At 35.5% G+C, this 13,484-nt stretch overlaps 1 long non-coding RNA gene across 1 annotated transcript; it reads left to right on the top strand.

Annotated features, from left to right (window-relative positions):
- The first annotated feature begins 451 nt into the window (after positions 1–451).
- LOC123868807 lies at positions 452–5,609 on the top strand. The gene is made up of 3 exons (XR_006796728.1): positions 452–509; positions 3,416–3,418; positions 5,591–5,609. It is a non-coding gene; the product is annotated as an uncharacterized LOC123868807 (long non-coding RNA).
- The last annotated feature ends 7,875 nt before the right edge of the window (positions 5,610–13,484 follow it).

Raw genomic sequence — 13,484 nt, 5'->3', positions numbered from 1 at the left:
TCAAACTTATAACACCCCTCTTTTTGGGTCGGGGGTTAAAAAGAAACAAGTTACAATGACTATTAAAATACAATACCCACAGAAGTCATCATTTACTTTATCATTGCTCTTCCTCGTGCACTAAAATCTAAACTGATTGCTTCAAGGCAATAATTCCATATTTTTTTAAATAAATACACTGCAAAAGATAATCTCGAATTTATATCAGAATCTTTTTTGGGCGTACCTATTCCACCTCAATAAAGTATTTCTATTACCTTACTTGAGAGACAAACTCCCACGTCTGGCCATAAATCCAGCCGTGTAGGATAAATCCAGCCTTCTAATATGATATTCTTAGTTATCACTAAAACAATATAACTAAACAGCTGAGTTCTATTCTAGAAAGACAAAATTAATTTGCTGTTATAGTGTCAGCTCTTCCTTTACCAATAAACTCCTTATTCCACCCTCAATTTTCTACGACCGCACCTCACGCCACCATAAGCAATTTCACCCTCACCATCTGGGTACCTATTGCGTAATGTACTTTAACCATCCGTTGTGCCAAATCTTTGTTCCACACACATGTAAAATGCATTAGCCGTTCCACTGGTGCTGCAAATGTTCATGGGCAGCGACAATTACTTAACTTGTAAAAGTTTATTTGAATAAAAATCTATTCTATTCTGTTCTGTTTTATTCTTTTCTATGCTATTCTATTCTCTTCTATCCTATCCTATCCTTACCCATCCTATCCTATCCTATCCTATCCTATCCTATCATATCATATCCTATCCTACCCTACCCTACCCTAGCCTACCCTACCCTACCCTATCCTATCCTATCCTAACCTATCCTTTCCTTTCCTATCCTATCATATCCTATCATATCCTATCCTATCATATCCTATCCTATCCTATCCTATCCTTTCCTATCCTATCATATCCTATATTATCCTATCCTATCCTATCCTATCCTATCCGCCTGCTCGTTTGCTCATTAGGTCTTCCCAGTAGAATTTGCATTCCGAATCGGTGCACAGTGTGGTGGCACATGCTGTCCTATATAAAATAAATAAGTTCATTTAATTTCATTAAAAAATACCATTATCTAAGGCACCAAATAAATTGTGACATTCATAATAAAATTTTCTATGTAAGTAGTCATAACTTTATAATTGAGTACGCGTAATATCTGAGACAGCTTTTGAACTCGTTAAAGAAGTTAACAGTCACTATCAATTTACCAATCTATGAAATTGGACGATCAAAGACTTCTTTATCGGAGCCAAGCTTGTTGCTCGAAAGAATTTCTAATTAAACATCACGACTGCTTTCGGTTTATAGATTCGCTAATTAATTATTTTAATAAGGTTGAACGCATTTCGTTTTATCATTTCTTGCTATGTTTGTTAATTTAGGTAGGTATATAAATATTTGGTACATAATTGTTGGTGGGCTAAATAAAAAAACTGGATAGGTGCGAATCGAACTCAAGTGGAAAGGGTCCCGTACTATGAATATGTAAATTTATAATATTGAAAGATTTATCGTGTTATTTTAAGACATAGACTTCATAAAGATTTTCTTGTAGCTTACAAGTAAAAAACTATTTTCTTAAATTCTTCAGTAATTTGCAAAATTACTAGCAAATTGACTGTGACAGACGGACAGATGGACACACTTGTGATCATATGAAGGTTTTTCTCATTAAATCGGACTTACGGAACTCTAAAAACGAACAGAAAAACGTCAATCGAAAAAAGAATAAAACAAAGTATCTGAATAATGCAGCAATTTAGTTAAGTATTGCAACAATAGTTCCTTACGGACATCGATTAGAAACTCCCCTGGACCACGTCCCAAAGCCGAGCTCACTGTAATGCGGATTTTCTCAAATCCCCCGGGAACAGGGGAAAATATTGACCTCTACCATTACGAGTACGCTGGACTTGCGATTGCCGACCTGTTTCTGAAGCGACTCGATTTTCGCCATTTTGACGCTCTTCATCGCTATGTGAGCGTACTCGCAACTTAATATAAGCGTCAACACCAAGACCATATTATATCAGAAAGTGTTAATTTTAGTACCCGTTACGCTCGGTGGGGGCGCATTAAATCGGCACCAAAAATAACTGTAATTTTGTAAGGCACACCTGTTCTAGCGTACTTGTATAATAATTTATGTCAATATCAGAGGAGAAAAGCTTATTTGTCCGCCAATCTTGATTACGGTGAATCGTGTTGAACTGACTATGTAAATAAGGAACTGGGGAAGACTAGAATTTTGCATCAGAGTCAAATAATCCTAAGCATTTTAACTACGTTTCAATTTAATTAATTAACTTTGCTCCAATTGAATATTTAAAGAATTTGTTTTGATTCCAGATAAGCGTAAAATATAGAAAACTATATTTTTTTATTTACTTACATGTTATGGTGGTGATAGCTTAGTTTGCACACAAATGAAAATCTGTAGATATTGTTATTAATAGTAAATGATTAACAAGTTTGCTGTCTGTTTTGAAACAATTATTCTAGTTTAGACATTTGTGTCCAACCGAATTAGAGTCATATACCTACGTGCGGTCAAAGGCTTTAGTGGTTTAGCACATTAATTCATAATTGCGTGGCACAGTTATGCGGCACTGAAACAACCTCGTTCGACGCGTTCGGCTCGGATAAGTATGCCTTCACCTTTATTCATAACTAGCTGATGCCCGCAGCTTCGCCCGCGTGGATTGGTCAGATCCCCTGCAGCATCAGGATTCAGGAGTTGGACTCCAAATTTTTTATGAAACATGTCGCAAAGTTCCTCTATCGATTAAAAAAGAAATGATGCAAATCGGTTCAGAAATCTCGGAGATTTCGGTGTACATAGGTAGAAAAACACAACTCCCTTTTTGAAAGTCGGTTAAAAAAGTAGCCTATGTTACTCCCTGGTTAATTCTCTACTTGTCTGTGAAAATCCCGTCAAAATCGGTTCAGCCGTTTCCAAGATTAGCCTTTTCAAACAGACAGACAGACAGACAGACAAAAATTTTAAAAACGTGTGATTCAGTTATAGTATCGTTCAAGTAACCATATGACCTTAATATGCGGTAGTTATTTCGAAATTACAGACAGACACTCCAATTTTATTTATTAGTATAGATGATTATATACCGCGCTTTTTCGATTGATTCATGATGAAAGAGTGCAATATTATACGGGTATAGAGAAATACGCCACATACACACTAACGCACAATATGTGTTAGTGTTTGTGTGGCGTGTTTATAGAAAAAGGTCATAAGTGCGACTGGTTATTGATGCGATAGCTTTGCAGAATTGCTACACCACTTTTGAGGCTAACCGTATCTAATTAAACTAGGCTTTTGCGTTTCCCCTGGAGTGAGATTTTAGTTACAATAATGTGAAGCAGCGATAGCCTAGTCAGTCGAGGGTTCGATAATGTACCTGATTTTCAGGGTTTTGATACTTTAGATGGTGATGATGAATATGAAATGCGTTTTCAATCATAGACTATATATATTAAATCAATGGTTTTCAATACTTATATTTTCGTATCTTATTTAAAGCCATTAAAGCTAATTCTGACAAATTGTCGCTGTATATAACACATAAACTTAATATTCCTACCGGTATGACATTAAACATTCATTTTGCTACAAAATTATGACAGCGAAATACGTCCCGCTGAGATAGTTTGATTTATTACCGTACAAATTCCGCCTTCATTTCACATTGGATTAAATGTCAATCCTATAAAATTTGCTCCCTAAATATTCGGGGCATAAAATATTATGTGCCAAGAATATTTATTTCCGCGCAGGCAATTTATTTTAAATCCAATATTGAATTGTTAATGTATGTGACATTTAACTTTCATTCTGCGACACAATAATATGACAATTCCCATTACGACAGAGACATTTATGACCGTTTTATTTAGGTTCCCTTTCGTATATTTTGATTGAAATTTTGCACTTTACTGTACTATTGACACGATTCACGACAGGGAATTTGTTTCATAACGTCGAGGCTTCGACGTCACTGGAAGGCGTCAAATGTTACCTACATTTGACGCTAGGTAGTGGTAGGTTATGAAACAACTATTTTTATTTGTAATGTATGTAAGCTAACTCTGTATCAAATTTCATCAAAATCGGTTAAATTGTTGGACCGTGAAATGCTAGCAGACAGACACACTTTCGTATTTATAATAGGTATTAGTATAGATTATTGGTTATAAATTGTTTATTAATTTATAGTTAAATTTGGTTTCAAATATTCAGCATCTACATAAACAGGTTTCAGCAATATTTTATTTTCGTTCAGACACTTTATTTTAAACGCAATATTGAATTATGGTTATTGTACGAGGGTGCAACATTTAAAATTCATTTTGTGACTAAATTATGACAAAAACGTGCCATATTCTGATAGAGATGATTTAACATTTATAAAATTCCGCCATAAAAATTCTCTGTAAGTGCCTATTGGATTAAATTGAAGTAATGAAAGTTTCAGTGGCTTTGTTTTATGATTGATTTTATAAGTTCATAATATTGTATTAATTAACTGTACCTTCTTACTAGGAAATAACCGTGTGATTAGGCGCGACGTAGTATAAAGTTATTTAAATTAAAATGACGTCAAAGAATACTAATGTAGGTAAGTAAAGTCCCTAAAAGCAAATCCTATTCTTGGTAAGGGCCTATAAGTAGAGTCAATTAAAATTGTTATGGTGATGTTGTATTTTTCAAAAACTTTTTGTAAGTACAGTATGCTAATTTTTATTAAAAAATTAACTTGTACTTATAATTAATTTAAATAGGAATACCTCTTTGTGCCCGAATTTAATTTGAAACTTTATGGGCGGCGCCTAATCCTACTTTCCGTACCAAGGGATTACTGCACGGATAATGGTCACATTTTAGAATTACAATCCCAAACATCCCAGTAAACACACTGGCCAGTTTAAACGACCCTGGCCTAAAGCTAATGACACATCGCCTCAGAGACGGAAAAGGCGCAAAATCCGTACGAGATACAAGATTACACAATAACGGCAAGAGCGTCGACAAAAAATATGTCGATTGCAGTGGACGCGCTGAAGCTACGTAGATTAAGCGAGCAGAACGTATGGTATAAGATTTTTCCCAGGTCAAAAGTGTAGACTAAACCTCTGCTTACAAAGTCTTGGCTCTCTTACATCGATAAATCCTATCAAAATCGGTTCAACTGCTTCAAAGTACTTCAAAGAAAGACACAGACAGGCAAAAATAAAAACAATGAAAGTATTATTTAGAATGTATATTAAGCTTGGACAGATGGGTATTGGGTATTTTATATTTATTGTAGTGGATAGATTAATTTGAATTTTAAATAGATTAGAAGAGAGAGGCCAGACAATATTAGACCATTTATTATTACAAAGGACACTGGGTCAGCTTTACTTATTGTCTGCAGCCGAACCGAAAGTTAACGACTGTGCTTAAATCTTCACCGCCAGCTTTATAAAATGAACAATAGGGTCATGGTTTCCATTGTTGTATTTTTTAGTCAATTTACCCTTATGCTTGCCCACACCATCAAATAAATTAGTTTTTTTTATTCAGATACAAGGTAGTTCTTGACTGCAATCTCACCTGGTGCTTAATGATGGTGCAGTCTAACATGGAAGCGGGTTAACCTGGAAGGGGTTTTTATTATACGCATACCCCTTTGGTTTCTACACGGCATCGTACCGGTACGCTAGATCGCTTGGAGGTACGGCTTTGGCGGTAAAGTCCCCCAGACCGACCTGGAACAGTATGTATATGGATAAGAGTTGATCCAACTGGTAAGTATGACACAGATTTACAATACTCCTACAGCTATTTGGTATGACAAGCTTGTCAGCTTAGCTCAATTTAGCTTAAGTAGAAAATCTAAATTATAAACTCAAATATATTATTAGAGACCATCTTGCAACGTACACAAGGTAGAAGCTTGATCCAATCGGTACTTATGACACCTTCCTAAGCTTTGAAAAAAAGCTAAGGTAAGAGAACGAAAAAAGCTTCAGACCATACGTCGCGCGTCTTAACGCATACCTAAGTAGGTAAGTACTTGGTAGAAAGGCAACCAAAATAAATTTAAAAAGTAGAAATATTTAGTGATACCTAATTGATTAAAATAAACTGGCTATGTATATATGTTTTAATTGTACTTAGTTATTAATCTTTTGTGGAAATAAAATTTGTATTTGTATTTGTATTAGATTCAGTCGTTTAGATACAAACATACATACCTACCTTATACACAAAAAAATTAAGATCTTCATCAAAACGTGACAGACATACGTCGCTATTTTATAGTTTTTATTGTAAAAATACAAATTAAATAAAGAATTATACCGAAGTTGAAGTGTGTTTTACACATTAAACAACTAAGTTTGAAAACTCCTACCCAGTTTAGTGAGCTTTCTGCAGAGGTTTTAATTAACTGGACCTTCAGTTACTCATCTCCTTATAGGCATGAGGCATGAGCCGTGTTTTGCATTAATTATTGAGGTCACATGAATATAGATCCAACCCTTTACTTGTAGAAAGATTCCCATGTTAACGTCCAAAGTTCCCAGTTTAGGGCTTACCTACCTATTATCTGAATTTACTTGACTTGTTTTATCAGTTCACTATAGGTACCTATTGAACGCAATAACAAAACCAACGATTCCATGCGATATTTGTAATTAAATAGCTAACCCGCCCCGCCCCGACTTCATTTGAATGAAAATTTTGGAACTAAAGTTTTAAAAATCCTGAAACACGTATTTCTTTATTTTGACCCAAAATCCAAACAGATACCAATTTTCATGGATGCTAATTGGAAAATGATGGATTTTCACAAAAACTTTCAGCCCCATTTTAGTAACCGTTAGAATGAAATTTTCAAAAATCCTGTCTAAGTGAGTGCCTACAAAATAACAGACACCTGACTAATTTTAATTTTTTAACTGTAGCGGCTTAGACTGTAAGTTAGTAGATCATGTCAGTCAGTTAGAACAAGTTTTTTTTTAATATTGTATAGATGCATATTATAAAAAATCTAATAAATAGTGACTTACCTAGTTAAAGCTCCCGTTTCATATTCCCATAGTCAGAGAAGTAAAGGAAAATCTTCATAATCAACTCAACTGGGAAGGCTATTTTTATTTTACAGTGACAACTTCACGTAAGCAAAAAGTTTCACCTGGTGGTCTATTTTGTACTGGACCAGTTCACAGTGTAATTTATTTAAATTCGCTAAAATTAGTTTTGCAATTTATACCCCTACTATAAAGTAGGTCAAGTCTTAAATAGCCGGAATTGCAGGGACAGTAGACCTTAATTGGCAGAATGGGGATATGTTCCTACAATTTTGCTTTATTTACTTTTGTGCTTTCGGTGACCTTTTTTGTTTGGATACTCGACGTGCTGGGAAAGACATCGGGTTATATGTATAGGATTTTCACACTAAAACCTCACCGGTAACTAACCGGGACGCTACGGAATCTCTTACGAAAATATCAATGCCACCTTGCGCGACGCCCATTGGGCTTGTCCTGAAGAATATAGCCACTGTCTGCATGAACCTCACTATGAGGTATGATAGCTTATACCACAACAAGCTGCTATCGTCCGAAGGTCATAATATATGAGATGATGAAATGAACGATCCCCAGTCCAGTCGCTCTCGACCCTAAGGGCCCTTTCCCCGATGTGCATTGACGTGAGATGTGTAGCCTGCTTTTGCCAGTGCATATCAGTAGTTGCGTTAGGTAAACAACATTGACCCAAGTGATGGTTGGATGGGTGGCCGTATTTTATCGAGTACGTTGAACTGTTGGTCATATTAAATCTACGACTCAAAAATCGTGTTTTTAATAGGGTAGTAAATAAGCCAAAGTTTTCAATAACCAACTATGTGGGGCTATAATATTATTATTCTACAGTGACGACTTCACAAGCAAAAAATTTCACCCGAAGTTTTATTTTGTAGTGGGACAGCTCACAGTGTAATTTAATTAAATGCACTAAAATTAGTTTGCGATTTATACCCCTACAAACTAGGTCAAATCTTAAATAGCCAGAATAGATTTGTAGCTGTGGCATGTAGGAATCAACCTTAATTGGCAGAATGGGGGATATGTTCCTACGATTTTGCTTTATTTACTTTCTATTTTTAATTTGTGTGCATTGACGTGAGACGTGTGATCGACTTACTAAAGCGCATGTCAGTAGATTGGGCTAGGTAAGCAACGTTAACCCACTATGACGCTGAATGGATGACCTAACTTACTTAACAGAACATGTTAAACTGTCAGTCATAATCTAATAAATAGTAATATCTTTACCTACCTATGAGTCGAAATCATATATTTAATCGAGTCGTATTCGGAAAATCTATACTTCAAGAATACTTAATAGGTCAAGAAAACGGTCTATGATTGGTGGAAGGAGTCACAACCCTCACAAATGAGATGTCGTTTTACGTGAGGAAGATAACTTATTAAAATCACGGTTTGATTTGAAGTATTTTTTAGTCATTTAAATTATTTGCATGTTAAAATATATTCTCGAGGATATAATACGCACGAAAGAATGAACTATTAAATATTGCCTACGCCAATATTCATAGCTGTCGGAAAGCAAAGTGCTTGACAAAACGTAATTTGTTCAAAATAAGCGCGAAATGTGTAACTTCCGTAAATTTCTGAGTTAAATTTACCGTGCTCATAGTGATTTGTGTGCTTTCACGCTATGACATTTACAAAAGGCTAATTTTGAAATCTCGTACTACTTTTAGATCGCTGCAGCTACAACTATGTTTTGCTGTATTTTTCGCTAGCTTTTGCCCACAACTTCATCCGTATGACATTATTCATAGCCTATACCACTCGGGCAAGTGTAGCTATCTACAAGCAAAATAATTTTCAAAAAATCGAGCTTCTAAGTCAACCCAATTAAAAAATACGTCGATTTATGTCGCATGACACTAAAAGCTGGGACACACCAAACGCGTATGCAGCACGTAAGCGTAGACGTAGCGCGTACCATGACGTTGTAATGTATGGAACTGTATGAGATATGACATACCGCTTGCGTGACGTGAACGTTCGCGTAGACGTAATGCGTGCTGTCATGTCTATGGATTCACGCGCGTCACTACGCGCGTGGTCACGTGTACGTGCTTGGTGTGAATCGGCCATTAAAGTGACTTCCCGTTGACCAATCATACAAATTGCTAAAAAGTAGGTAAGGTCTCACAACATAAGGAAAGAGGGAAGAGTCCGAAAGTCATTAATTTGTAGTAGATTAATGTGGTTTTCGCTATTACAAATTACTTTTGCAGTTGGAAATAATTAAGCAACAAAATAATTACATCTAAGGTACAGACTACAGAGCCCTCAGTGCGCAAGTCCGACTCACACTTGGCTGTTTTTTCCGGTTGGACACCCTAGTTGCCCTCGAATGTCTTGATGAAACCTAAACCACCTAAACTGCTGGAAAATCAGTCACTCAGCTACTATTATAAAGCGATCACTCTGGCAATACTAACTCGCGTCCAGCGAAGGAGGCTGTAACGGTTGACATTTTCCCTAGTATTAACTACCCTACCGCCCTACAGCAGTAGAAAGCCGTAAGCTGCCGCCGTAAGCTTGATGGGTTATAACATCAGCTCTCTACAAGCCGCAAGTATGACGTCTTCGATGTATAAGATCGCTTACTAAAACAATTTCAAAGTTGTATAAAACCAAAATTTCTATAATAATACAGCCTGAAAAAGCTCAAATATTTGTCTTGGGGAACCATGTTGTTTTAGGACAACGGTCATAATATATTCTGTTTAACATGAAACGTGAATATGATATGTAGGTCTGGACATCTTTGGGATTAAATAATATTGTTTGAAATGTAGGTAAAGGTATATTGTAATCTTCAAATACATATACTCGTATATATATCTCTGTACTTAATTACATATTTGTGTGGGTTGTCTTTTTTGTGTCACATCATGCAAAATACATAACTTAAAGGCCAGCTGCATCAGGCAGTTAAGTTTTGTTACGGTTGCCGTTAATAATTAATTAATGTCGACAAAGTAAGTTGTACAAGTCTGTATTCATACCTCTATGAGGTAAAATTATGGTTCGAAGTTAGTAAACCTTGACTAACCCTTTGTGGAAATATTATAATAGTTCATTATACTTTAGAATATTGCAGAAATGATGCATCGTTTATTTGCGATTCTTCGTCAGTTTAAATGCCAATATATTATTGTGTAGAATAAGTTCCCAATATACCTGTAAGGTTACTTTTAAAAATTGATTTGAATTGTTAACAATAATATAAAATTATTAGTTTATGTAATGCAGGTAGGTTGATAAAATCGATATTTCGCTCATTCGATGTCATACAATCTGTTACTAGGAGGCCGACAAGATTGAACTTGCATAAATACGGGTGTTTCGAAGGTTTTAGTTCAGTCTCCTTCTGAGATTCGGAGCGATATCGCATATTTTCGGTATTTGGATTGTGAACTGAATAATTAGATGTTGTGATAGCAATCACGCTCTAATTAAATTATTTATTTTGGCATTAGTTTGTTTAGATTAAAACTCTCGGATAACCTTACACATTAAACTTGTCTTTTTTTGTGTTGGTTTTGGAGAGGACATTCCAATAATTCGATAAAAATATTTAAATAATACCTGCTTTTCTGAGTGACGCCAATATACCTAAGCAGAGAAGTGATAAAAGAGGAGAAAGCACAACAAAACCGGCCAAGTGCGAGTTAGACTCACGCACCGAGGGTTCCGTACTCGGGTATTTTTTTCTGACATTTTGCACGATAAATTAAAAATTGTTATGCATAAAAATAAATAAAATCTGTTTGAGAATGTACAAGTAAAGCTCTTTCATAGATACCCCACTTCGTTTAGTTATCTAACATTGAAAATTGAACTACATTTTAATTATTTTTTAATGATGTAATTACAAATTCACGGTTTTCGGATTTATTCCTTTACTTGTGCTATAAGACCTACCTACCTGCCAAATTTCATGATTCTAGTAGATCAACGGGAAGTACCCTATAGGTTTTCTTGACAGACACGACGGACGGACAAACAGACAGACAACAAAGTGATCCTATAAAGGTTCCGTTTTCCCTTTTGGGGTACGGAACCCTAAAAAGGAGGGAAACACTATTTACTATATGAGATCTCATATAGGTACTCCATTTTAATATTTTATGCCAAACTGATATACCTACCTAAAATAGGTGAACCCTTTTTGTGAAAAATAGGCTATGTTTCAGCGAATAGCTGAGTCACGTCCATCAAATTAAGCTTAGTACTAGCAAGTCAGCGATTCATCGTATAGCAATAAATCGTTCCGCGTAACCCAATGGTCTGTGTAGCCAAGGTGATTATGCTTGCACAGCTTGACAATTGACGGATCGATTTATCTAATCTGGGTAAGCATTACGGTTTGCCGTTTGATGTATGTCTCTTCTATAAGAGAAGTTTCAATTAAATTTGCGCATGGCATTCTTATTTACTCGTATTCAACTAGAAAATGCCCGTGACTTGCTCCACGTAAATTTAGGTTTTTTGAAAATCTAAGGGAACTATTTGATTTTACGGGATAAAAAGTATCCTATGTCCATCTCAGGATGCAAGCTATCTCTGTACCAAACTGACTTCATCCATGTGGATTTAGGTAGTTGGTTTTTTTTAAGAATCGCGTGGGAAATAAAACTGTTTTTGACGAATAGCTTCTATCCCGGGGATGGACATAAATTATTTTTTGTCCCAGAAAATCAAAGAGTTCCCACGGGATTCTTAAAAAACTAACTAAAATCCACGTTGAGGCGAAGTTGTGGCCAATTTGGTACAGAGATAGCTTGTATCCTGGAGACGGACACAGGATACTTTTTATCCCGGAAAATTAATGATATTCCACAGGGTTTTTAATGAACCTAAATCCCTGCGGACGAAGTTGCGAGCAACATCTATTATGAATATGTAAAAAAAAAGTAAAATAAATACATTTGAGTTTTCGAAATCCTGCAAAAAATACCATGAAACGTATTAGGAATCTTTTTCATCCGAATACAACACCCTTCAATGTAATATGAAGTCATAAACAACACACAGTGGCTATAAAATGCCCCCTTGAGACAAACTGTATTCAGCCCGAAGCAATAACCGCAACACCATAAAGATAGTGAGCGATACACATTTTATAGGCCATCTTATTTTGTGGTCTAGTTAAAATGATGAATCAAGAAAACGGATATAGCTATGCGCCATCCCAAGATATGTAAATGTACTACTAGCAAAATATGCTGTTCAATACATAACAACCATAAGTAATGTAGCAGCTATATTATGACTACGTTTCTCAGTGCTTGAGACCCAAAATCATCGAACCGTGCGTTTTGCCAATGATGACGTAATGATCCGAGATATGTTCGCTAACTTGGGCTTTATAAGAAAGCTCAGAGTCACTTAGCGGACGATAAACAGAACTAAAGTTGGAGTTAAAAGGAGACAGAGGTATATATCTCACATAAATCTGTCTCGTTTTAACTCAATCTTAAGTCTGAGCAAAGTCAAAGTTCGCTCTATAGAACTCAGTCTCAGAGCTAGACGTGAACTGATATCACTGCCACTCGACATCAGCTGTGCTATTTATTCTAATCTGGGTATTTCGAAAAGGTAGCCGTTACTAGAGCATCGATAGTCTAATAATGGAGATACACACTCTTCCCCCTCAGAAAAATTGCGCGCAACTATAGCACTGCTTTAACTATCACTTACGTTTGTTATAATTTTATGGCAGAAATATCAGTATGTTATGCTGAAAATGTGATCTTTTTAAAGCTGTTTTTTTTTTTCAGCAGTTAAAGTAGCTCATTTTTAGGCAAGGTGTCTATTAAATTGCTTCGGCACAAGAAATTGGGTATCTTAAGAAGATTTGCCCCCGTCAACAATAAAAGGCTATAATAGCCAATGAAATAAAAAGCCCATAAATATAAAACATATTTATTTGTAATCAGTTTGCTTTTATCATAGTAGGTACTGATCTTAAATAATGTCCTAACGAAATCCAGTCCTCTTTACCCAAGTCATTTATAAAACATGAAAAACAGATAAGCCAGCTACTTTATTTTTTGTAGGAGAATAAGAAAGGTTGCTCTAGGGCACAAGCATTATATTCATGCTTACCTTGAAAGATTTTTCACTTTCTCTGTTTTTAAATAATTTAAAAATATACATTTTTTTAAATGAATTGAATAGGTACGTTTATTTTTCAGGTATTGTTGCGTGAGAAATTACTTGAAATTGTGAGTGAAGTTTACATATTTTTTATTATTTTTAACCGACTTCCAAAAAAGGAGGAGGTTCTCAATTCGTCGAAATTTTTTTTTTTCAAGTAAATGTATGCCCGACGGCTTAGGGACGTTT

The sequence above is a fragment of the Maniola jurtina genome, chromosome 10 (assembly GCF_905333055.1).
Source record: "Maniola jurtina chromosome 10, ilManJurt1.1, whole genome shotgun sequence".
In the NCBI taxonomy this organism is placed as follows: domain Eukaryota; kingdom Metazoa; phylum Arthropoda; class Insecta; order Lepidoptera; family Nymphalidae; genus Maniola; species Maniola jurtina.
Note: the sequence above shows the minus strand (reverse complement) of the source record. Positions and strands in the feature narration are given on the sequence as shown.